The sequence below is a fragment of the Chiloscyllium punctatum genome, chromosome 20 (assembly GCF_047496795.1).
Source record: "Chiloscyllium punctatum isolate Juve2018m chromosome 20, sChiPun1.3, whole genome shotgun sequence".
Lineage (NCBI taxonomy): Eukaryota > Metazoa > Chordata > Chondrichthyes > Orectolobiformes > Hemiscylliidae > Chiloscyllium > Chiloscyllium punctatum.
The window spans coordinates 77,845,468-77,870,057 of record NC_092758.1 but is presented as its reverse complement, the minus strand read 5'-3'; the positions used below and the strand labels follow the sequence as shown (position 1 = coordinate 77,870,057).

Here is a 24,590-nt window from a genome sequence, read left to right as displayed (position 1 = left end):
AGTATTTGTTCACCCCTCAGTCCTGCTCTCGAAGTGTTGGTGGCCCCTCAGTCCTGCCCTTGAGTGTTAGCATATCCCAGGATGGAGTGCAGTGAAACGTGGGATTGTTCTTTATAGATGGGACTGGCCCCAACTGCTGTTCCACATTGACCTCTTTCCACTTTATCCCAATGCCACTGTTTCAGTAGGTGTCGGTTTGTTTGTTGACTGATTTGATCTTCTCTTTTTATTCACAGAACTCGAAGCAGTTCCTTTCCAGGTAAGTTCCTGTCTGTCATATAGTAACTGCTGCTGATATGGAACCTTACCCTGTCGCTGGGGACAGACTTGTTACGGCACAGGGTAAACTCTTCTGCTAATTTAAAACAGACACTCAGAAAAGCTCACATTGTGCCGTAATCTGTTAAATTTTGAGTGGCAAAGAACTATCCTAAATATCACTATTTAAAAAAAATAACAATTTTATTTTTTAAGTCCAAAAGAGAACATTAAACAACTATTTACAACTCCTTTTCTGAAACCTAGTTTTACCTCCCACTCTACAATACTGGTCTGATAAATTCCCTCTTAAAGTTACTGCAAATCAATTTTCAAAACCAGTTGTCATCTTCCGATGAGGATCTTTCTCTGTAGATTCCTCTAGGTCGTCTTCGGTCTTCTGCTGCACAACTGTCTTATGGACAGATACTTTTCAGAGAGCTATTCTGCTGGCAGTGTGTTGGTGCTTGGTTGCACTTTGCTGTTCTCTCCAGCTGTTAAAAATACCTGATTTTTATATACGCCAAAACATCGGACTGGCTCATTGGTTTTTATTGTCATTCAAAACAGTAAAATTCAAATTCAATTGAAGTTTGGGAGCTGGGGCATAATTTAAACTGATTGACCAAATTTGAACTTTTGTGTACCACGGCAAAGCAGCTCCAGCTATTTGTTCACAACCAAATGTTACGTTTTATCATTTTTCAGCGCAATCTGTGCCAGCCAGAAGTTTCAGCTCCCTTAAAGGTACAGTACACGTCTACAATTTCATAACACCTCCCCCTTAAGAAAAAGTGAATCATCATAATGAAAAGATGGCTTCATTTTTTTTCTATTCCTTAACCACATTACCATGACATACATATAACTTTAATCAAAGTCCATCTTCACTACTTCCCATATAGATACCATTGGATAGAGACCAACCTCATCTGAACTTTATCAGTTAAATCTGTGATAATGCATCTGCGGTTACATTCTTATGATCCGCAACATGTACAATTTGTAAATTAAAAGTCTGTAACATAGCCACCAATGAAATAGTCTCATATTCTTGTCTTTAAAGTGCTCCAAGAATATAAGAGGATTGTGATCCGTGTGCACAACCGTCTCCGACACATTGTTCATGACGCACACATTTAAATGTTGTAAGGCCAGTACCAAACTCAATAGTTCATTTTTATTGTGGAGTATTTTCTCAGGTGGACGTTGGGTTTCTTTGAAAAGTAACCAACAGGCAGTTCAATCCCATTGTCATCTTTCTGCAGCAGCACAGCTCTAACTCCTATGTCACGAGCATCGATGGCAACCCTGAAGGGTTTTGAAAAGTTTGGTGTAGCCAAAACTGGTGTGGTGGTTAATATTGCTTTGAAATGATCAAATGCCACCTGGCATTGTTCTGACCACTGAAATTTTGTGTTCTTCTTCAGTAAGTCTGTTAATGCTGCTGAAGTTTGGAAGAAACTTCTGATAGAATCTGCTTAGTCCCAAAAACTGAAGCACCTCCATCTTCGAGGTTCGTGGTGGAAATTCCTCGATGGCCTTCTTCTTTGCATTCCGTGGGGTCGACCTTCCATGACGATGTTATGTCTCAAGAACGTCACCTCTGCTTTCACGAATTCTGTTTTCTTTAATATTATAGCAGTTTTGCTTCTCTTAGTCATTCAAAGAGCTCTGCCAAATTTACCATGTGATCTTTCCAGGACTTACTAAAGATCACTACATCGTCCAAATAGACTGCACAGTTTGTTAACCCAGCCACAACTCTGTACATGAATCTTTGGAATGTGATGGGTGTGTTTGTCATTCCAAAGCGCTTTAAGCTGATATAGTCCATTTGGAGTTACAAACGCAGAAATTTTTTTCGCCATCTCTGATAAAGGTACCTGGCAATAACCACACATTAAGTCCAACTTGGCTATGTAACTGGCTTGTCCAATTTTCTCAATACAGTCCTCCAGTCTCGGTATTGGATATGAGTCCAATTTTGTTATGGTGTTGACTTTCCGATAATCCACATAAAATCGTTGAGTCCCATCAGGTTTTGGAACTAACACAATTGGTGAACTCCACTCGCTCTGGCTCGGTTCGATGGTATTTTCATTGAACATGGCCTCCACCTCCTTGTGGACCTGTCTGGCTTTGAAAGGATTAAGCCAATTTGGGTGTTGTTTTATCAGAACATCATTCCCTACATTCTCTTCACGTAAAACAGCATTAGTCCTCCCTGTACGATTCCTACATATGTCCTCATATTGCAGTAATAAATCTTTCAACTACGTTCTTTGCTCCTGAGAAAGGTAGTTTACTAACATATCTCACTCCTCAAGGACTTCTTCATTTTTTAACATATTTTGAGGCTCATCATTATCCTCAAAATTTGGATTTGATTCCTCACTCTGCGGGGCAGTAACTAACACCTGTTTCTCCAGTGCTTTCTCTCTATGATAATAACCCACAGGAATATCCTCTGCCTCCTTTTCAGAGTATGCGTCAACTCGTCTTCCTGTTGCAAGTCCATTAGCCTTCCAGAAATAAACACTTCTGTCTGACCCTCTGCCTGGTCAGGCTTTTCCTGCACCATTACATCAAACAGGATATCTGCTAACTGAACCTCAACTCCTTCATCTTTCTCTTTAGCTTTTGCTTTGTGCTGTGACTTATAATAGTGGGATATTGTTGTATACAGTCTGGGAAAATGCTAGGATATATCTGTTTCAACTCCTCGGTTTCTTGGTCTTGGGCTTCTCCACAACAAGGGGTGTCACTCCCAACTTGGACCTTGCTAAACTGTTCCCAAGAACAAACTGGATTCCTGGAACTGATGCTCTGTCAATCATTCCCACTGTTACTTCCCCAGTGTGGAGTTGGCACTCCAACCTGATCTTACATAGGGGAACGCTACACTTCTGCCCATCTATCCCACAAATTACCACACTCTCAAGAAACAGATCAGAAAGAGTGCAAATTCACTCATCTCTGGTTAGAGACTGGTTAGATCCTGTATCTCTGAAAACTATAACTTCTTGCCCTTCTTCCCCTTTTTTTTATGAGTAAACCTTACCCCCACAGCGGTGAACTCTTTATAGAGATCAAGTACTAACTCCATCCCCAGCCCCTGCCAAGGCTGTGCACTCTCCTGCAGCTCCTCAGCTTTTCTTGGGCTCTCCTTTACTACTTTCACTAATGCCACTGGCTTAGCTTCTTTTTCCACATCTTTTTCCACAGTGCCTTTCTTTAATAACCAGCACTGGGACTTTATGTGTGCCCCCTTTACACAGTGGAAACACTTGAGGCCCTTCACCTCCTTTTCTTTTGGGCTTCTTTTTTAACCTGTGGTAAACTCTTACCAATGTTCTCTACTCTTTGTTTCGTAGGATCTCCCCTTCTCCCAACTTCTATCCAAAACAGGATGAAATTCTGGCTGGAAGCTTGTCTTATTCAACAACATGGACTCATTGGTTAACTCTGCTGCTCTTCTCACTTCCTGAACATCCTGTTCCTCCACATGAATTCTTATCACCTCTGGAAGTGAGTTTTTAAAACTCCTCCGGCAGAATAATCTCTCTTAGAGCCTCATGGGTATTATCTATATTTAAAGCCTGCACCCATCTATGAAAATGACTACGTTTAATTCTTTCAAACTCAACTTAAGTCTGACCTGGTTCCTTCTTTATGTTTCTGAACCGCTGTCTATACGTTTCTGGTGACAATTCATAAGCACTTCAAATAGCCTGTTTGGGGGGATCCAAGATGGCAGTGATCTAGAAGATCGTGTTGCAGAGCTCCGCACCGCATCACAAGCAGGATGAAGTCCTAGCCCACCCTACCCTGACCATCACGATATCCTGGGACTTGGGAAAGGTTGTGGAGTCCCAGAAAACTGTTAAAAAAAACAACCTACCTTGGTTTTCACTGTCCAGGGATGCCAAAGAAGGATGGTGCGTCCGAGGCTGGTCCCGTGGTCCAGCCTGCAGGATCCTCAGACTCTACTTCTTACCAGGCCTGGTGAAGCAACTCGCAAAATCTTGCGAGATGTTGGGGATGCAGGTAGAGGAGAAGCTGGCCCCGATCTCTCTCATGCTGCAGAAGCTGGGAGACCTGGAGAAAAGAACAGATGAGATAGAACACAAAGTTGCAGTGGTGGAAGTTGATACCAGTTCCTCCAAGGATAGGATCCAAGCCCTGGAGAAGCAGGTCTGTAATTTGCTTGAGCAAGTTGACGACCTTGATAACAGGAGCAGTAGAAAAAATATTTGGATCATTGGTCTGCTGGAGGGTAAGGAAGGTGAGCGGCCAGTGGAATCTATTGAGGACTGGTTGCCGAAATACCTTAACTTGGAGACTGGAATAAGAAGCTTGAAGATTGAGAGGGTCATGGCGTGGAGGTCAGCTCTGAACCAACGTCCTTGTCCTATCTTGGTGCGGTTTCACCACTATAGAATAAGGAGAGAATCGTGGAAACATCCAGAATCGAAAGGAAGGATCCGAAGGCCCTAGTTTATGAGGGCACTAAGATCATGTTCTTCCAGGACTTCTCAGCAGTGGTGATCCAGAGGAGAAAATCCCATGATAACGTCAAAAGAAGACTGAGGGAGCTCAGAATCCAGTACTCTCTGAGGATCCAGTGGTGCTTTGTATCACCTTAGATGGATCTGTACATCTCTTTGACATGTAGGAGAAGGCAAGAGACTTTGTGGATAAATTAACTTAATCTGAACAATTTAGTATGTACAAATATCAGTGTTGATTGGATATATCTGTTTTTCTTCAAAACAGAGGAGGTCCAGTCAGGGGTTTCTTTTCCTATCTTTTTTATCGGTAATAATCTGGTCTAAACTATGTTTGGCAGCAGTTGAGATGTGTACTTGCAATTTTCTAAGTTAAGGATCTGTGTGGTACTTACCCTGTATTTTTCAAAATTTCTTTATTCACATTGTTATTTCATGGTGTATTTTCTTTCCTTTCTGCCTGTGTTTGCAGTGCAGCTCTAACTAGGAGGAGGGAAAATGATTGGGATGGCTAGATGCCTACTTACAGGCAGTTTATACCTGGTTTAGGTATTTAAATGCCCTGGCTGCTATATTAGCAGCTGGATGGGAAGTTGGGTTTTGGGATGTGAGGTTGTCCCCTTTGTGCAGCGGGAAGGTGGGGGTGGTGGTGGGGGAGCGGGGAGGAGTTCCCCTTTTCAACACCATTGGCGCTTTATGTGTTGGTTTGTTTTTTGTTGTATATAATCTTTGATAGCTTTGTAGGTTTGTTAACTGTACTGGTTTTAGTTTATGTGGTTTTTATGTTTGATGGATCTTGTGACACTAAGGCTCAGTGATTTATGGTTTGTGTTCCTCCTCTCTGGAATTTAGTTGTAACTGCAGAAGGTTATGGCTAATGATTTGATTAAGTGGTGTACCTAGAACAGCAAGGGGAGTCACTCACCAATTAAGAGGAAAAAGTCTTAGAAAGGAGAAGATGGATATTGCTTTGAAACAGGAGACACACTTGGATGACAGGGAGCATTTGGAACTACAGCAGAATGGCTTTGATCGGGTTTACTTTTCATCTTTTAATACCAGAAGTAGGGGAGTGGCTATATTGATAAGGAGGAATCTCCCTTTTAAGTTACTAGAATGTGTTAAAGACACACATGGGAGGTTTATAATTCTCAAAGCCATGATAAACAAGGAAGAATATGGTGTTTTAAATGTTTATTGCCTTCTGGTCCATCCCCTCAAATGTCAGGTAGATGTGTTCTCTAAACTGATCAGTCTCGAGTCCTGGCACATCACTATAGGGGGAGACTTTAATTGTCTCATGGATCCCACAGTAGACAGGTTTCCCAAAGGCCCCCCCCCCCCCGATACACTAAGCAATTAGTGGATCTGTGTGCGGAGTTAAGGTTGGTGGATGTCTGGAGGCGTCTCCACCCAACAGGCAGGGATTTTACTTTTTTTCCAATCTACGCAAATGTCAGACCAGGATTGACTTTTTTCTAACCCCTCTGGCAACCCTGGACTTGATGGCATCTTGTACGATTGGTAATATTACCATCTCCCATCATGCTCCAGTGTACCTGTTGGTTAAGATGAAGGATGGTACAGTGGGTCCGAGACACTAGCGAATTGATCTTTTTATCCTCAAGGATAATACGTTTGTGCAGTACTTCTCTAGGGTATTTCGAGCATTCCTAGACATTAACTCAGGCTTGGTTAGTAGCCCGTCCATCCTTTGGGAAACTGCCAAAGCCTATGCCAGGGATTTCCTACTTTGCCAGTAGGAGGTGGCAGAAGGGTGAGCAGCAATGTCTCCTCTAGGCATGGTTGATGGCAGTTGAAACATTTACTTTGACAGGGCCTTCTTGGTCGAGCTACAGAGGATTATGGTGCTGCAGTCTGCATTGAATTCCGTGCTCATGCAGGCAGCAAAGAAGGAGCTTACTTTTGCAAAGCATAGGTTATACGAGCATGGTGACAGGCCAGGCAAATACTTAGCGTATCTTGCCAGGAAAAGGAGCGCCCCTCAAACCATTAATGCATTTAGGGAAGGGTCTGAGAACCTAACGTGATTCCAAAAAGATTAATGTGGTATTCCAGAGATTTTACTCTGAGTTAAACCAACCTGAGGGTTGTGAGGTGGGGAGGGTCAAAATGGAGCCCTTGTTCAAGGATCAGAAGGTCCCGGGCTTAGCCCCCGAACAACTATCTTTCTCAATACCCTCTTATCAGCAAGAGGAGCAGGATGCTGTGAAGCAGCTTCAGAGTGGCAAGGCACCTGATGGATTTCCCAGCAAAATCGATAAGGAATTTATAAACATATTGTCAAGCCTGATGCTCAACATGTTCAATGACTCAGATAGCCATGATTGTTTCCTGCTATCTCTAACAGAGGCCAATATTTTGCTTATTCTTAAAAAGGGAAGGTCCCGGAGGACTGTGGTTCGTACAGGCCCATTTCACTCATAAATGTTGACTTTAAAATTCTCTCTAAGACTCTTGCGTTAAGGCTGGAGACTGTGTTACCTTCTATTGTGAACGTGGACCAGACAGGCTTCATAAAGTGCCGCAGATCTTCCAATAATGTTAGGAGGGTGCTTACTGTAAACCAAGCATGTCAACAACAGTCAATACAGAGATTGGTGATTTCTCTAGATGCAGAGAAGGCATTTGACTGAGTTGAGAGGCCTTTCCTTTTTCATACTCTGGAGTGGTTTGGCTTGTGCGAAGTCTTTATAAGATGGGTAAACGTTCACTACAGTGACCCTCTCACTGCGGTCATCACCAACAGGGTATGATCAAGCAATTTTAACATTTTTAGGGGCAGCCGGCAGGGCTGTCTCCTTTCACCATTGTTTTTTACTTGGTAATTGAACCATTGGCAGAGGCCATTCATAGTGATCCTAATATATCAGCTCCAGATGGGGGTCAATCATTGTAAGTGAATGATGTCCTTATTTGTTTGTCAAATCCAGCAGTTTTTGTGCCTTGCTTGATACAATGCATCAGCGTATTTGACACCTTTTTGGGGTACAAGATTAATCTTGCAAAATCACAGGCTATGCCTGTGGGTAGTCTTAGGAAGGTGCTAGGTCTTGAGGGTGAATATCGATTCCCATTTAAGTGGTCACAGGGGGGTTTTGTGTATTTGGGCATATTCACTCCAGTTCTTGATCAGTTGTTCAAAGCGAATTTTATTCAATCATTTGACAAAATCAAATAAGACCTTCAAGGATGGGAGGTGCTTCCGGTCTCGTGGTTGGGTTGGTTAGCACTTATTATGATGAATATTCTCTTCCGTTTGATGTATCCTATACGGATACTCCCCCTGATTTTCAATAAGCAAACATTCAGGAGCTGATTCAGCTCCTTTATTTGGCATCATTAGCGGCCTCTTATTAGCTAAACTGCAATTGCCTCAAAGATTGGGGGTGTGGATTTCCCAGACATTAAAAGGTACCAACTAAGCCTGCTTTTATCCAATGTCAGTAATTGGGCTGGTGGGGACCCTTGTTCAATATGGTTAGATATCAAAACCACCCAGGCAAGGCGCCCCCTTAATAGCTTCCTGTTTTTGGACAAAATGAGGATAGTTAAGGGAATACTGTTAAAGCATAGACGGCAATTCGGCAGAGGGAAAGCAATATTGGCAAAACATCTTCGCTTTCACCTATTGTGGATATGCCAGATTTTTGACCAGGGTGATAGATTCAGGATTCAAACATGGGCAGCTAGAGGTGTGTCTTGCATGGGCGATTTATCTGATGGAGACATTATGATGTCCTTTGATCAGTTAGCACAGAAATACAAGCTATTTAACAGGGGCCTCTTTCATATTTTTCAAGTTAGGGATTTTATTCAAAAACAAGACAAAAGACTGATCCCTACAAATCCAACGTAGAGAGAAGGGTATTCAGTGGTAAAAGTGCACTTTCTATCATCTATTTGAGGGTGCCCTCTCAGATGAGTTCGATCGACTCTGCAGGGTGTGGGAGAGAGAGCTAAGCATTAAGATCTCCTCAGAGGCATGGGGAGATATTTGGGAAAATGCAAGAAAGATATCAATTTGCAATAGGACCCATGCTACAGTTGAAGATTCGCCACAGGGTCCACTTGGTTCCAGACCATTTGTCAAAATTTAAACCAGGGCTATCTTCAACATGCCCCAAGTGCAAAGTTGGTACGGGCACTCTTACCCATTGTTTCTGGTAGGCTTCAAACATACTGGAGCACAGTGGCGGGTGGAGTAGGACCCGACCTCTCCTCTTCTTCTCAGTGTGTTCCCTGTAGATGCGCATAAGAAAAACTTTTCAACATCCACACTTTCTGCGCAAGAAAGAATATCTTAGTAGGTTGAGTATCCGAAAATCCCCCAGGCCTGTCAGGTTGGCAGAAGATTGTTATGGAGCATATCCCCTTAGATTTTCTCACAAGTATGGTACACCACGAAACTGAGAATGTTTATAAGACATGGCAGCCCTTTTTGGAATACCTGGACACAGATTTGTCTGCCACACTAACGAGGGCTTTTATATAGCCGTAACGATTCTGCTTTGCGAGTCCAATACCCAGGGAGGAGGAACTACGAACGTTGTTTGGCTGAGTTGAGTTATTACTATGTATTAGCTTGTTGTTGGTTATTATTTATTTAGTGAAATAGCTAGTTGTTTTTTTTAATATATATTTTTCTATGTATATTTATACATTTGTACATGAGGGCAGATTGGGTTTTCAAAACTATTTTTGTGTTCTTTCTTGAATTGTATTGATTTGTATTTGTAATATTAAAAAAATCTACTTTTCAATAAAAATATACTTTAAAAAATACTTTAGTTAAGGCTACGCAAACCTCAGGCAGGATATGGGCTGAAGTGCTGCCAGTTACACCACAAATCAGGCAACCGGGCTAACACCATATGAATTAACAACCTGGCGAGCAATGCAATTGCCAGAGACAATTATCACAGGTGGCACCGATGTAGGTCCACTAAAACTCAAAATTCGGCAGTATGTGATAGCAATAAGCGCTCAATTAAAAGGGATGTGGAAATCTGTAATTGATAAACCAGGGCAAGGCAGTGGAACTCCAGCTTTTCCTTGAGGTTCCAGCAGCAGGAAGCCGCGTCCTGGTGCAAGCACTGCCTGACAAACCAGGCGTTGCCCCAAAATGGAATGGGACATACAACATGGTAATAAGTGGGTACACCTGGAGCTGCATAGATACTAAAGGAAAAGGCACATGGAAACACTGGACCCAAGACTCATGTCATTGACCATTCCCCAGGCACAGACAGGAACGGCGGACAAGACAGTCATCTGGGGGGGAGTACCGACAACACAACAGAACAAACCACACAGAAGCATGATTGCATTTCCTGACGAACACAAAGACTTTGACTGATAATTTTATTTAACTGCAAAAATGTATATACCTGTATGTATTTTCTTGTGTTTAAGTGTTGCAAGTGTTGGGAGCATGTCAGTCTTTGAAGGGAACCGGACTGTCTGCTATCCACTGGCTCGATCGGTTAAATCCCTATTTGTGGCCACCCCAGTGTGGACCCCGCGTGACCTGTATACAATAGACACCTCAGAAATGCAGTGTAAGGGGCAGATAGGAAAATACAAACAGGGTCTCCAGGGTAGATATGTGCAGCTGGGCCAGACCACCAGCCCATGGGGCTGGGTCCCCCAGCCTAGGGAAGGGAAGACCCATTTAAAACCCGGTAATTACCCACTCTGTTTCACAGGACAGGGATGGGGATGCGTTTATGGCTTAGCTCCCAAAAATGATGCATGCGTCCAGACACAGTGCAGTTATCAGCACTGTACAGTCACCAAGGGGCAGTTCACCTTCACCTACAGCGAGCAGGCATGCTTGAATGTGACCGCGGGGAGACAATTCATGGGTGGTCAGTGCAATGGCATCCATGTCAGCTCTGCCACATGGATGGACCCGTTTGATACTTACCACTGGGGGGAGCACCCGGGGGATCAGGGGAGACTTGGTGGACAGACTGCTGGAAGGACAGGACACTGTATGTTACTGAATGATGAAGAGATTTGGTTCTGTTTAAGGGGACTTATGTGACAGATACCCCACACCTCCAAAACCTGTTCACTGTAGCGATAATTGCACCCCTTACTGTATCATGTCCCAGCGGAGGATATATCTGGAGAAGGTTAGTGACTCGGTCCACCAGCCAGGAATTCTGTGTGGACTAGCAGATCCCCACCACTTTGGGGGTCATCATTGGGATATGGTTTCTTGGTATCTCTATCTTTGGTGGGGCAGCAGGGGTGACATCGCTAAAAACTGAAATTACCTTGCATGTGGCCTATCTTAAGCAATAACACCTCAAAAGTTCTGGAAGCAATTAATAAAGAGTTGGCTGAACTCAGACTCTACACACAGCAGACACATTAGGTGGTGGATTACCAATTAGAACAGCAAGGAGGAGTTTGTACAATTATTGGTGACAATTGTATCACCCATGGTGTTGATGACTCTAATAACATCACAGAAGCCAACACGAAAATCTGAAATCAGCTGGATATTTTCGGCAGGGAGCCACAATTATAGGCAGCTGGTTAAATTGGTTGATAGGTACGTTTTGGGGACCCTATTTGACACACAGAATAGTTCGAGGTGAAAATAAGGACTGTAGATGCTGGAGATCAAAGTCAAGATTAGAATGGTGCTGGAAAAGCACAGCAGATCAGGCAGCATCCGAGGAGCAGGAAAATCGACGTTTCGGGCAGGAGCCCTTCATCAGGAATGGATGAAGGGCTCCTGATTGGGCTCAAGATTCCTGATGAAGGACTCCAGCCCGAAACGCGGATTTTCCTGCTCCCTGGATGCTGCCTGACTTGCTATGCTTTTCCAGTGCCACTCTAATCTTGACAAGGGATAGTTCTCCTCATTGTACTCATGGTATTCTATATGGGCCTAGGGTATTTAAAGCTCTACTGTAAGGCGATCATGACAAGTACTGTGCCAGCAGCGAATGTCACCACAGAACAGCCCCAAACAAAACTGGCACTCCATGCTACCCTTTAGGAGGAGGAGCTCCTAGAGATGACCTACCTCTACATGTAAATTGGGTGGTCTGCGGGACATCTCCGAAGTCACCTCCTTGACTACAGAGGGGAGAGTGAAGTGGGAGATGGCACAGGGCAGGGTGACACTAAGCACATGGACCCACAAGATTGCTGCTGAGCCATAAGTTGGCCACTTGACACACAAGATGGCTGTTGGACCACAACATGGAGAGAGACAGCAGAGCAAACACAGATATTGCCTGGGACCACCAGAATGCCACCACAATGTACTCACAACCTAGTTGATTAATTTAAGGCGGGTGGGGGAAAGAATGCACATGAGAAGCGTATACTGTCTGCCGAAGTGTCTGGGTCCAGCCAACACCTTTGATAGAAATGCTAACTGTTGGATATGGACTCAATTCAAAGTGCTAATAGCCAGGGCTACAGTAATTGTCCTTCTGAGGAAGAGCGATTAGCGCTGATTACTACAGCAATGGACTTCCATGCAGATGCTGAAATTGACAACGTCTGCGCTGAAACTGATAATGACCACACTGAAATTAACAAAGGCTGCACTGGCACTGACATTGACTGCACTGAAACTAATCAATGATTCTGCAATGTTTACAATAAACAAACTATGTTACAAAGACAATAACTTAATCACTGACCTATTATATTACAAAATGTATAAAAGTATCTTGACATGTGCTCTGGGTTGAGAGAAGACTCACAGCTGACCACTGTGCTGTTTGAGTCTTCCTTTTCCTGGAGCTCCAGTATTTCCTTGTACAATAAACTGTCATTGAACCCTGTCTCTGACTCCAAGGTTGGTGATTTTCCCCACAACAGTATATTGAGGATTAATACTGAATCTGCTGCAGACAGCAAGCATCCAGCTGGCTGTGTTCCCTGTCCACTGCCAAAGCTTGGGACAATTGCTCAGTACTGGAAAGGAACTTGTACTAGTCATGGTCCTGTAGGATGATATAGGGAGGGCAAAGAAGGCGTTTCTGCAAAGTTTCTACGAAGACCTTTGTACGATTCATAGAGAAAAGTGTTCTGGTTTGTGGGGCACTAGCAACAGTACTGAGGAAAATGGGATCTGTACCAATTGATGGTTTCCACCTCAACCATGTTGGGGCTGGTATTTCTGCCAACTGTATCACCAGCCAAATAGAGAGGATTTTAAACTAAGTATTGGGGGCAAGAGATCAAGTTTGGGAACATGTGATAAATCAATGAGTAGAGTCAAGGCTAAAGGGAAAGGTGTCAATCTGGAAAATGATAAACTGACAGTGATAGGAAGGGATCGAGAGTACAAATTAAGAGCAAATAAATAGACAAAACTAGAATTTAAGTAGGTAGTAAAATGACAATATTAAAGGCTCTGTATCTAAATGCATGTAGCAGATGAACTGAGGGTGCAAAAAAAAGGATAAATATGATCTAGTAGCCATTAAAGACTTGACTGCAGTATGTTGGTCCTGCACCCTTTAAGAAACAGACCTTTCGGTCCAACCCGTCCATGCTGATCAGATATCCCAACCCAATCTAGTCCCACCTGCCAGCACCCAGCCCATATCCCTCCAAACCCTTCCTATTCATATACCCATCAAAATGCCTCTTAAATGTTGCAATTGTACCAGCCTCCACCACATCCTCTGACAGCTCATTCCATATACGTACCATTTAGGAATGACAGGAAAATGGGAAAAGTGTGAAAGATAATTTTATCAGTTAATGATGGTACTGGCACAATAGAAAAGGATGACTTAAGTTCAGAAATCACTTTGGGAGTGGTGTACAGGTTTCCAAACAATAACCACCTCAAAATTTGGAGCATAATTGAAGAAATAATGTAAGCTCGTCAGAAAGGCATGTTGATAATCAAAGGAAATTTAATCTGCATAATGATCAGAAAAGTCAGATGGCAAAGGTAGCCGAGAGGAGATGTTTACAGAATGATTTTAGAATAATTTCTTAGAATAGCATGCTCTGGAGCTGACCAAAAAGCAAACTATACTAGACCGGGTATTGTGCAATGAGATCAGATTAATTAATATCTTCATTGTGAAGGTGCCCCTAGATAGTTGCAGTATTAATTTAGTTGCATCTTACATCCAGTTTGAGCAAGAGATGAGTAGGTTTCAGACTATTTTTAAAAACAAATTTAAAAAGGGCAATTATCAAGTCACAAAAGTGGAGCTGGCAAAAGTGATTGACAAATTGGGTTAAAGGATCAGGCAATAGTGAGTCAATGTTTAAGAAAAATTCCAACAGAGAGAACCACTATCTGGTAGTTAATTAGAAATTAGATAATCAAACTAAAAGTAAATTTATATAATTATACAAAGACAGGTGACAGCTTAGAATAGAAAAAACAGCAAAGAATGACCAAAATATAAATGAGTGAAAAAATACAATTCAAGAGAAAGCTAACCAGAAATATAAAAACAGATGATAAGAATTTTTATAAATATGCACTAAAAAGAATTAATGAAGTGAACATCAGTCCTATAGAAAGTCAGACTGTGGAATTAAAAATGGAGAATAAGGAAATGGCATAGGAATTGAATAGGTATTTTGCATCAGTCTTTACAATAAAGGATACAAGAAACATTTCAGAAGCAGCAATAACTCAGGAAAGGGTGGGTGAATCTGAGTAAATCACTGGATCTGTAGGCTGAAAAGTGACCAGATTCTAATAGACTTCATCCTCAGGTATTAATAAAGTGATGAGATATTAATATCTTAATGTTAATATAAATGTTATTATTTATAGTTAATGTTTTAAAGTAACTCTTTTGATATAGGAATTATCTTTTTATATGGGAAGATAGCAAATATAACTCCTTTATTTAAAAGGGAGGGAAATTTGAAGCAGGAAACTATAGGTTGGTTAGCTTCACATCTGTCATTGGGAAAATGTTAAAGCTCTTATTTAATATATCATAGGAGGGCGGTTGGATTAGTTCAGGTAATCAGGCAGAATCGACATGTTTGTGTGAAAGGGAAATTGTGTTTGATCGATTTACGAGTGTTTTTTTGCAGAGGCAAACATGCTGTCAATAAAGGAGAACCAGTGCATGTACTGCAGTTAGATTTTCAGAAAGTGTTTGATAAGATGCCATGTCAAACATTGTTATGGAAAGTAAAAGCTCATGGGGTGTAAGGGCTAGTATACAAGAGAGACTGGCTAACAAAAAGCAGAGAGTAGATGTGAATGGGTCTTATCAGTTATGTATCACAGGTATCAATGCTGAGACGTCAACAGTTAACAATGTCTATAAATGACAGATGCATGGTTACCAAATGTGCTGATAATATTAAAAAAGGAAGTAAGTTTTGAGGACAACATCAGGAGGCTACAAAATATTACGACTGGGTTAAGTGAATTGGCAGAGTTGGCAAATGGAATATAATGTGGCAAAACATAGAACTGCCCACTTTGGCTGGATGAATGAAAAATATCATTCAGATATTATGTAAATGGTGACAGATAACAGAGCTCTGAGGTGTTGAGGGATCTGGCTGTCTCCATTGATGAATCAAACAAGCTTAATAGTCAGGTACAGCAAGTAGTCAGGAAAACTTTTGGAATGTTATCATTTATTATTAGGAGAATTGAATGCAAAAGTAGAGAGGTTATGTTTCAGTTATACAGGACATTAACCAAACTGGATTTGGAGTATTGTGCAAAGTACTGGTCACCTTATTTAAGGGTTGGAGACAGTTCAGGGAAGTTTACCAAAGTTACTAAAATGAGGGAGTTGTCCGATGAGGAAAGTTTGGACAGGCTGGGTTTGTGTGCTCTGGAGTTTTGAAGAGTAAGAGGTGACTCGATTGCAACATCTGAGCTCCTGAGTGGTATTGACAGGAAGTTCTCCCTCCTGTGGGAAAATTAATTTTAAAACAGAGATTAAGCAAGATTATTTCTCAATGGGTTGTGAGTCCTTAGAAATCTCTTTTTGAAATGTAGTGGAAAAGCAAGGGGATGAATAATCTATCAGGAATAGGTGAAAATGTGGATTTGAGACGACACTCAGATCAGTCATGATGTTATAGAATGACAGAATGGGTTCAAGCGACTGACTGATCTACTTCTCCTAATTTGTATGGGACCCTCTGAGCAAGACATTTTTCTTCATTTCACTATTAAATGGCCAATCCCTGATGCTAACACCGTGATACATTGTAGACTATCCAGCCATAGGAAATTACAAATCAGCAGCTTTCCTGAAAACCCTACAGAATCTTAGAAACTTTCATTCTTTCCTTTATTCTTAATTGAAAAGGGTTTATGACCATTCTACTCAATCTCCCTTCATGGCACAGTCAAACCATTTCAGGAATACATCTAATGAGTCTTCATTGTACCTCCTCTTCTTCTGTACATTCTTCTTTGAGAATGGACACCAAAATGGTTCAGTTTGTCAGGTAGTGCTCCCCCAACGCCTTATACAAATGAGAAAGATAACTTTATTTTTGAAGTTTGAGCATGTTGCAATGAGGGCAGAGAAAGGTAAGTCAGTATTTGAATTTTCAAAAGACATTTGATAACTTTGTTACTGATTATGATCAGAGATTATGGTGTTGATGGTTTTGTATATTAGAATTGATAGAGCCAGTTAATGGATTATTTGTGGTTGGCAATTTCTAACAACTGGCATGCCACAATGTTCAGGGTTTGGATTTCAACTGGTTACAAGCTATATTAAAGACTTGGATTGAGGCACCAAGTGGATTGTAGGAAAATATGTGGACAACACAAAGATAGGATGGGGAAGCATGTTTTGAAGGAGGCACAATGACCAGGCTTTTACTTACCACCAGGTGGTAGAGAGGGAGGAAGACAGTTTAATCTTGGAACTCTGCTGAGATGGCTCCCCAACACAGTCCCACCACTGGGGCATTTTCCCCATATTGAACCAAGACCAGAAAGGCCATCTATTCCAATTAGTGTGCCATTTTTCCATTTGCATTTCTCTATTTGGGGTGGCCTCCCTGCAGCAATTCAGCAGGAACTAGCATCATGGTGAGTGAAGACATCCCTTGTGGCCCCATCAATCCATTTGGCTTCCTGATTTATTGATTATTTACAGATTTACCCAATGCAGCATCCAAGTTCTCCTGCATTCCTCAGCAGTGACCGCTTCAATTTGAGGCCTGAGAATTCCAGGGAGCTGAGGGTACTCATACAGGAAGCAGAAAAGAAAAACATAGAATTCAGGTATAGCAAGTATATCAGAAAGCTAATAGAGCTTGGGACTTTATTGTAAAGGGGGTGAAATATAAATGTTAGGAAACCGTGCTATATCTCCAAGGTATTGGTGACATTAGAGTACCATATATAGTTTTGGTCTCCATTTTTAAGAAGAGATACACTTGCATTGGAAACAACTTAAAGCTAGTCTGGTTGATTCCTTGGATCAAGAGGTTGTCATATGGTGAAACAGCAGTTTGAGTCGGTATATATTGGAGTTTAGAAGAATCAGAGGTGACCTTTTTGGAACATATCATATTCTGAGTGGCTTGCAAGGGTGGATTCTGAGAGGGTGTTTATGATGTGGAATATGGAATTTGGGACAGTTTGAAAATAAAAGTTTGCCATTTCAGATAGAGATCAGGAGGGATCTCTTCTACTGAGGGATTGAAAGTCTTCATAATTCTGTTCACCAAAGCAAAGAGAGAATATGAACAAAAAGCACGTAAAATAAAGAAAAAAACCCAAATATTTTTCATATAGAACAAGATGGTAACTAAAGAATCAGTAGGGCCTAAGAGGAACCATAAGGATAACTTGTGTGTGGAAGATATTGTGCCTGTTCTTAATGAATACTTTGAAATTATTTTATGGAAACATGGGGAGAAAAGGAGTATTAAGGGGATTTAAGGATATATCTGTGCCCCAGACAAATGCACCCTTGGTCATTAGGGAGAAGAAATACTGGAGGCTCTAACCATCACTGTCCATCTCCTCTCACTACAGGCTTGGACGTCCTAATACTGTCAGAGCAGGAAGCCATTTAGCCCCTGATTCCTGCTCCGCCATTCAAAGAAAGCATGGCTGATCTGATTGTGTCTTCAACTCCACTTCCTGATTATTTTCCTAACCCATGACTCCCTTCTGAGTCAACAATTTGTCTAACTCGCTTTGAACATCCTCAATGGTGCAGCCTGCCCTGCTCTCTGCCAGCTAATATTGTGTCATTGTTTAAATGGGAGAAAGCAATGGATGAAGTAGTGTCAGGCCAGTTAAGTGATAGAAAATTTACTGGATTAAAGTCTGAGGGACAGGACCATACATAAAAAGACAGATTAATCAAAGATGGTCAGCATGGATTTGTTAAAGGAAAGTCATGTATGACGAACATGACTAAGTTTGTTTGAGTAAGTAACAAGAAGGGTTGATAAGAGTAATACATTTGACATAGTCCACACTGAAACACATAAACAACAAGACTACAGACTAAGAGCTGGAGATGTCTCTAGCCAAGTCTTCCAAAAGACTCCATGTGTCTCAGTGACAACTCTATTGCAGTGGGACAATAAGTGCTGTGCGATTGACTTGCACTATCAACCAGCCCACGGAGAGATGAGGAGGAGTATGTCCTAATGTCAGAATGAGAATAAAATGTGTTGTGATTTGTACATTCTATCTAAACACAAAAATGTGACAGTAGTAAACTTACTCAGTGATTTGAGTGTTTTGGGATACACTAGGGATGTGGTGAGGTTGTGGTAGAGCCCACTAATATGGGAAGATCCAGGAAGGCTGGAGACATGGAAGCCTCTTTGATTTATCAGCAGAGCCTCATTAAATAATCTTCTTCTCAGTCTTTCCCCGACAGCAAATGATTGATGGTCAGGCCAGCACACAGAAGCAAAGTGAGCACACAGTCAAGGACCAATGGGCTGTTCTTGTCACTCAGGGAGGGAAGTCGGAACTTGGAACCCCTAGACTGCAAAAGCAACTGGGACTGTGTGAGGCCGAGGGAACATTCTGGCATGAAGTTGAGGTCAGGCTGTTCCAACCTGATGTTTTAACGCATAATCCTCTCCCTCTCATCAGTTGGTGAACATGGAGACATTTGTGATGGAATCTGGGATCATGGGTCTCTGGGAGGCTGTTCCTTCTCCTCTCTTTCACTACATGACTGTAGTGAGTGTGCTCCTGTAGTAAGCCAGGTGAGTGTACACTGGAGACCCTCGAGATGGTCATGTTTCTGAACAATGGAAAGATGAGGCTTCAGGACAATGGAATGAGACTGAACACAGCTAGATTTGAAAAATCACAAACTGATCTGAATTGACAGCAAACTGGGATTCCACTACTCGCGTAGAGCACAGTGTGAATATAGAGAGAGTGTAAGTTCCAGGATTCTTACTTTTTCAGGATTGGTTGCTGCGGGTGTCAGTACAAGCACTATGGGTGGGTTGGGGGGGGGGGGGGCAGGTTGCTGCACTGATCACTAATTCCCCTTTGGGTTTCTGATCTGAAATGTCCCACTGATCAAACCATTCTCTCCTTTTTCATTCCAGAGTTAGAGAGACTCACAGACCCAGATGTTCCAGTGATCACCCTAAACCTATCCAATATATCTCAACAACTCCAGAAGAAGCAGAATGGATGGGAAAAATACTGCTCAGACATAATACTCAAAAATCAGAGCCTCAAAATAAGAATGCACAGCTTTTCTCCAATCTAATGGAATGGGTTACTTGTGCTCAGACAGGAGGGAATATCCCTGAACTTTAGCTGAGCAGTTCCTTCAGTCTCACCTCATAAGCCAACCCTTTCAACTCCAGAATCAACCTAGTGAATGTCCTCTACACCCTCTCTAGTCCCAGTACATCCTTTCTCAAGTAAGGAGACCAAAACTGCACACAGTACTCCAGATGTGGCCTCACCAGCACCCTGTACAGCTGCAACATAACCTCCCTGCTTTTAAACTCAATCCCTTTAGTAATGAAGGACAAAATTCCATTTGCCTTCCTAATCACTCTTTGTACTTGCAGACAACCCTCTGATTCATGATTATAACTTTTATATAATTCTCATTTTTCTGCTAATACTTTGTTTTGCAATTAACATTTTCTTTAATTTTTCTATCTTGTTTGATATTTCTAATTCATGGAATTGAGTTCCAGGTTCCTGCCCCTACTCTCTCCCTCTCTCTTTCTACTGGTTTGAGTCTCAGACCCAGAACCTGTCAGTATGTTTGAAAAGTAAATATTAAAAAAAAACTTGCATTTTCATAGCGCTCTTGCTTCCTCGGGACTTCTCAATGCACTTGAAGTTCTCACTTCATTTCTATTTTTTGAAATGTAATCACTGTCGTAATGTAGGAAAACAAGATAGGAAACTATAACCCATTCTTGATTGACGTGGAGGAGGCTGGACTTTGCACTGACACAATTCCCAATTACTATGTGTTTGTTAACAGTCAGCTTTCACTGACCCATCAGATGTAATTCCTTCCCCAGACAGTTCCGCTGGGATAATCCCTAACCCGGGAAATATTTTTCAGCTGTTGACAGGACTACATGGAAGAACAGAGCTACCCAAAGATGGGTTCTGAATCTTTAATGGGGATCACACTGACTGTAAATTTATATGTAACCCATTATCTCGACCTTGTATACACTTAATGACCTTGCCTCAACAATCCTCTGAGGTAAAGAATTCTGCAGATTCAGTACTCTCCAAGAGAAGAAATTCCTCATCTATCTTAAGGTGACCCCTGAGATTATGCCCTCTGGTCCTAGACTATTCCACAAGGGGAAGACAACCTTTCCTCATCTACCCTGTCAAATTTCTTAAGAACCTTGTATGCTGCAATAAAGTCTTTGCTCATGCTATTAAACTCCAATAAGAATAAGCCCAAAATACACAACCTCTTCTCATAAGCCACTCCCTCCATACCTATTATCAGCTTAATGAACTTTCTCTGGATTGCCTGCAATTCAAGTACATGTTTCCTCAGATTAAGACCAAAACTGTTCAGTTTTGCAGCTATGATCAGACTCGCGCCTTGAATAGTCTTAGCAAAATCTCCCTACTTTTGTCCTCTATATCCTTTGAAATAAACACCAATATTCCATTTGCCTACCTGAAAACCTGCTGAACTTGGATACTAACTATGTGATTCATGGATGAGGATTCCCAAATCACTCTTTTCTATAGCTTTCTGCTGTCTGTCGTTTGTTTCCATTTAAGTAACATTGAGTGCCTCTATTCTTCCTGCTAAAGCGCAAAACCCGGCATTTTCTCCACATTAAACTCAGTAAGGTTTTGCCCAATTCCATATCACTCTGTAGACTTCCCACCATTTTTTGTCATCTGCAAACTTGACCCTATGAAATCTCATGGAATCTGTTCAAACACGAACAAGAAATCCTCCCGCTGATAACTAGATACAGTTCTCCCCACCCCCATAGTTAAAGAATCAGTAATCTCCATGTTGAAGCACTGAGGGTGGCAGGGTCAAGAATGTACTCTGGTAGGGGGACTTACATGTACATCACAGAGAGGCTGAGAAGCATCATTACTGATTGAGCTGGTCAGTTCCTAAAGGATATTGCTGCTAAACTGGGCATGCTGCAGATGATGATGGGACCAAGAAGAGGGAGAAACAGTCTTTACCTCATCTTTACCAATCTGCCAGCCATAGCTACTTCTGTCCAAACATCATTAGTAAGAGTGATTGCTGCACAGTCCTGTCTTCACGCTGAGAATATCCTTTGTTATGTTGTGCAGCACAATCACCGGACTAAATGGGACAGACTTGGAACAGATCTCGCAACTCAAGACTAGACATCTCATCCAGGAGGCACAGTTGACTATCAATAGCAGAATTGTACTCCTGCACAATCTGCAACCTTATGGACTGGCATATCCCCCACTTCATCATTACCATCAAATCAGGGGAGCAACCCTGGTTCAATGAAGAGTGCAGGAGGGCATGCCAGGAGCAGCACCAGGCAAACCTAAAAATTAGGTTTCAATCTGGTGAAGCTACCAATCAGGATTACTTGCATGCCAAACAGCATAAGCAACAACTGACAGACAAAGGTAAGTGATCTCAGAAGCAAAAGATTTACAATCCTGCCACATCCGGTCGTGAATGGTGGTGGATAATTAAACAACTCACTGGAGAAGGGGTTTCCGCAACTATCCTCTCCTGAATGATGCAACAGCCAAACACACAAGTGCAAAAGACAAAGCTGAAGCATTCACAGTCCCTTTCAGCCAGAGGTGCTGAGTGTGCAAACTCCACACAGACAGTTGCTCGAGGCTAGAATCGAACCCAGGACCCTGGCACTGTGAGACAGCAGTGCTAACCACTGAGCCACTCTGCCACCCAAACCTGCTCACAAACACCCAATTTGGGTTCAGCCAGGGCCACTCAGTTCCTGACCTCATTAAAGTCTTGTTCAAAAATAGACAAATGAGCTGAATCCCGGAGATGAGGTAAGAGTGACAGCATTTGACACCAAGGCTGCATTTGACTGACGAATGGCATCAGCAGCTCTAGCAAAACTAGAGTCAATGGAAATCTGGGGGAAACTCTCTGCTGGTTGTCATCATACCAGGCACAGGGGAAGGTGGTTGTGATTGTTGGAGGTCAGTCATCTCTGCTCCAGGACATCTCTGCAGGGGTTGCTCAGGATAGAGTCCTAGGGCCAACCATCTTCAGCTGCTTCATCAATGACTTTCCCTCCACCATAAGGTCAGAAATGGGAATATTCACCAATGATTGCACAATGTTCAGCACCACTCACAACTCCTTAGATATTGAAGCAGTCCATGTTCAAATGCAACAAGATCTAGAAAATATCCAGGCTTGGGCTGAGAAGTAGCAAGTAACATTCACACCATTTCCAACAAGAGACAGTCCGACCACCACCCTTTGATAGTCAACGTAGTTACATCACAAAATCCTCCACCATCAATATCCTTGTGGTTACCATTGACCAGAAACTGAACTGGATTTGCCACATAAACAGTGGATGCAAGGATAAGTCAGAGGCAAGAAATACTACAGCAAGGAAAGCACCTCCTGACTCCCCAAAGCTTGCCCACTATATACAAGGCACAAGTCAGGAGTGTGATGGGATATTAGCCAATTGCATGGATGAATGCAGCTCCAAACAACACTTAAGCCTGACGCCATCCAGGACAAAGCAGCCACCTTAATTGGCACCACATCCACAATCATCCACTCCCTCCATCACCAACACTCAGTAGCAGCAGTATGTACTATCTTAAAATGCACTGCAGAAATTTACTAAAATCCTTAGACAGCACCTTCCAAATCCACAATCCATCTATAAGGGCAGCACATACATGGGAACAAATCACCTTCAAGTTTCCCTTTAAGCCACTCATTATGCTGACTTGGAAAAATATTGCTGTTCTTTTAGTGTCACCGGTTCAATATCCTGGCTCTCAAATGCCAGTATGGGTCAACCTACAGCACCTGGACTGTTGCAGTTCAAGAAGGCAGCTCACTCCCACCTTCTCAAAGATAACCAGGGACAGATGAAAAATGCTGGCGCAGTCAACAACATCCACATTGCATGAATGAACTAAAACAAACATTCACATCTCTGGCCTTGCAAGAATCTTCCAATGTTTGCATGTTCACCTACTCTCCCTTCACTAGTCTGGGCTGGGAATGAAAATGCTTGCAGCTTTTCTATCCTGTCCTGACCTTTCTGCAGTGTGTATACTGCAAAGTCTATGTGGAAAAGCCCATTCCTTCTGGGACACCTTGGTTCACTCTTTTGCTACACTCAACCCAGCCTTGCTCCCCTGACTCCTTCAGGGGATGCAATATCTGCTGTTTCACCTCCTTCCATTCAACTGTCCAAGAATCTAAAACTTCCAGCCAGCGGAAACAATGATTTATTTGGACATCTTCTAAATTAGTAAACTGTAACAACTGTTCACAATATTCTCTGGTCAATAATGGGGAAAACAAATGCAGGACTGGTTTGTTGCTTTAGTGGGATTGTATTCACTCAACTGGTCAGACCCCGAGCTTGTCTTGTTACAATTCTGAATCCTTGTCCCAATCTGGCTTCTATATCCTCAGGTCTGTCATTGTTTGACTAAAGCTCAGTAAGGAACAACAGCCATTTTCATTTGGCAATTTATCACCTTTTAGATTCAGCACTGAAAAGCCAAAACAAGGAGTTTATTTCTCAGTAGTAAAAACAGACTCATCTCTTAACAAAACCCTTAATGATGGAGGTTCTAATCAAGCTGCATTCAGATGGGACAGTAACAGTAGGGATAATGCCCACGATACAGTCCCGTCAACAGTATGTTTCCATTTCAGCCTCCAGTCCTGAAACGTCTACTTGTCCACCTCCGGATACTGCCTGGCCTGCCGTCTTCTTCCAGCCTCCAGCCTGTATTATTTTCGATTACAGCTGGGACTGTGGGATGTATTGTGCTGGTGAAATCTCTTCATTCTGTCTGGGAGAACGTATCAGGGGTTTGTGTGACGATTACACCAACTTGAGACTGTGTCTCACTGCAGTGTTTGCACTGAGTGTACAGTAAATCTCGGATTAACATCAACTCACTTAACTCTGCTTTCCTCGATGAACAAGTAATGAGATATCTATTTACCGCCGTGTCTTTCTATTTAACATCGTTTGTCTCTCGTTGCTGCGTGCTGTTTCTTTAAGCTCCCAATCTGAACTCACACTCCAATGGCAGATGTAAGTCGGTGCTGTTTGTTTGTCTTGAGCAACCTCTGCTGGATGGAGAGCGATCAGTTG

At 42.2% G+C, this 24,590-nt stretch overlaps 1 long non-coding RNA gene and 1 pseudogene across 1 annotated transcript; both read right to left on the bottom strand.

Annotated features, from left to right (window-relative positions):
* The window catches only part of LOC140491826 (E3 ubiquitin/ISG15 ligase TRIM25-like), a 137,035-nt pseudogene that overhangs the window by 79,876 nt on the left and 32,569 nt on the right, over positions 1 to 24,590 (bottom strand).
* On the bottom strand, positions 444 to 24,535 carry LOC140492206 (uncharacterized). The gene is made up of 3 exons (XR_011963516.1): positions 24,439 to 24,535; positions 4,163 to 4,359; positions 444 to 2,398 (listed from the first exon to the last, which is right to left on the bottom strand). It is a non-coding gene; the product is annotated as an uncharacterized lncRNA (long non-coding RNA).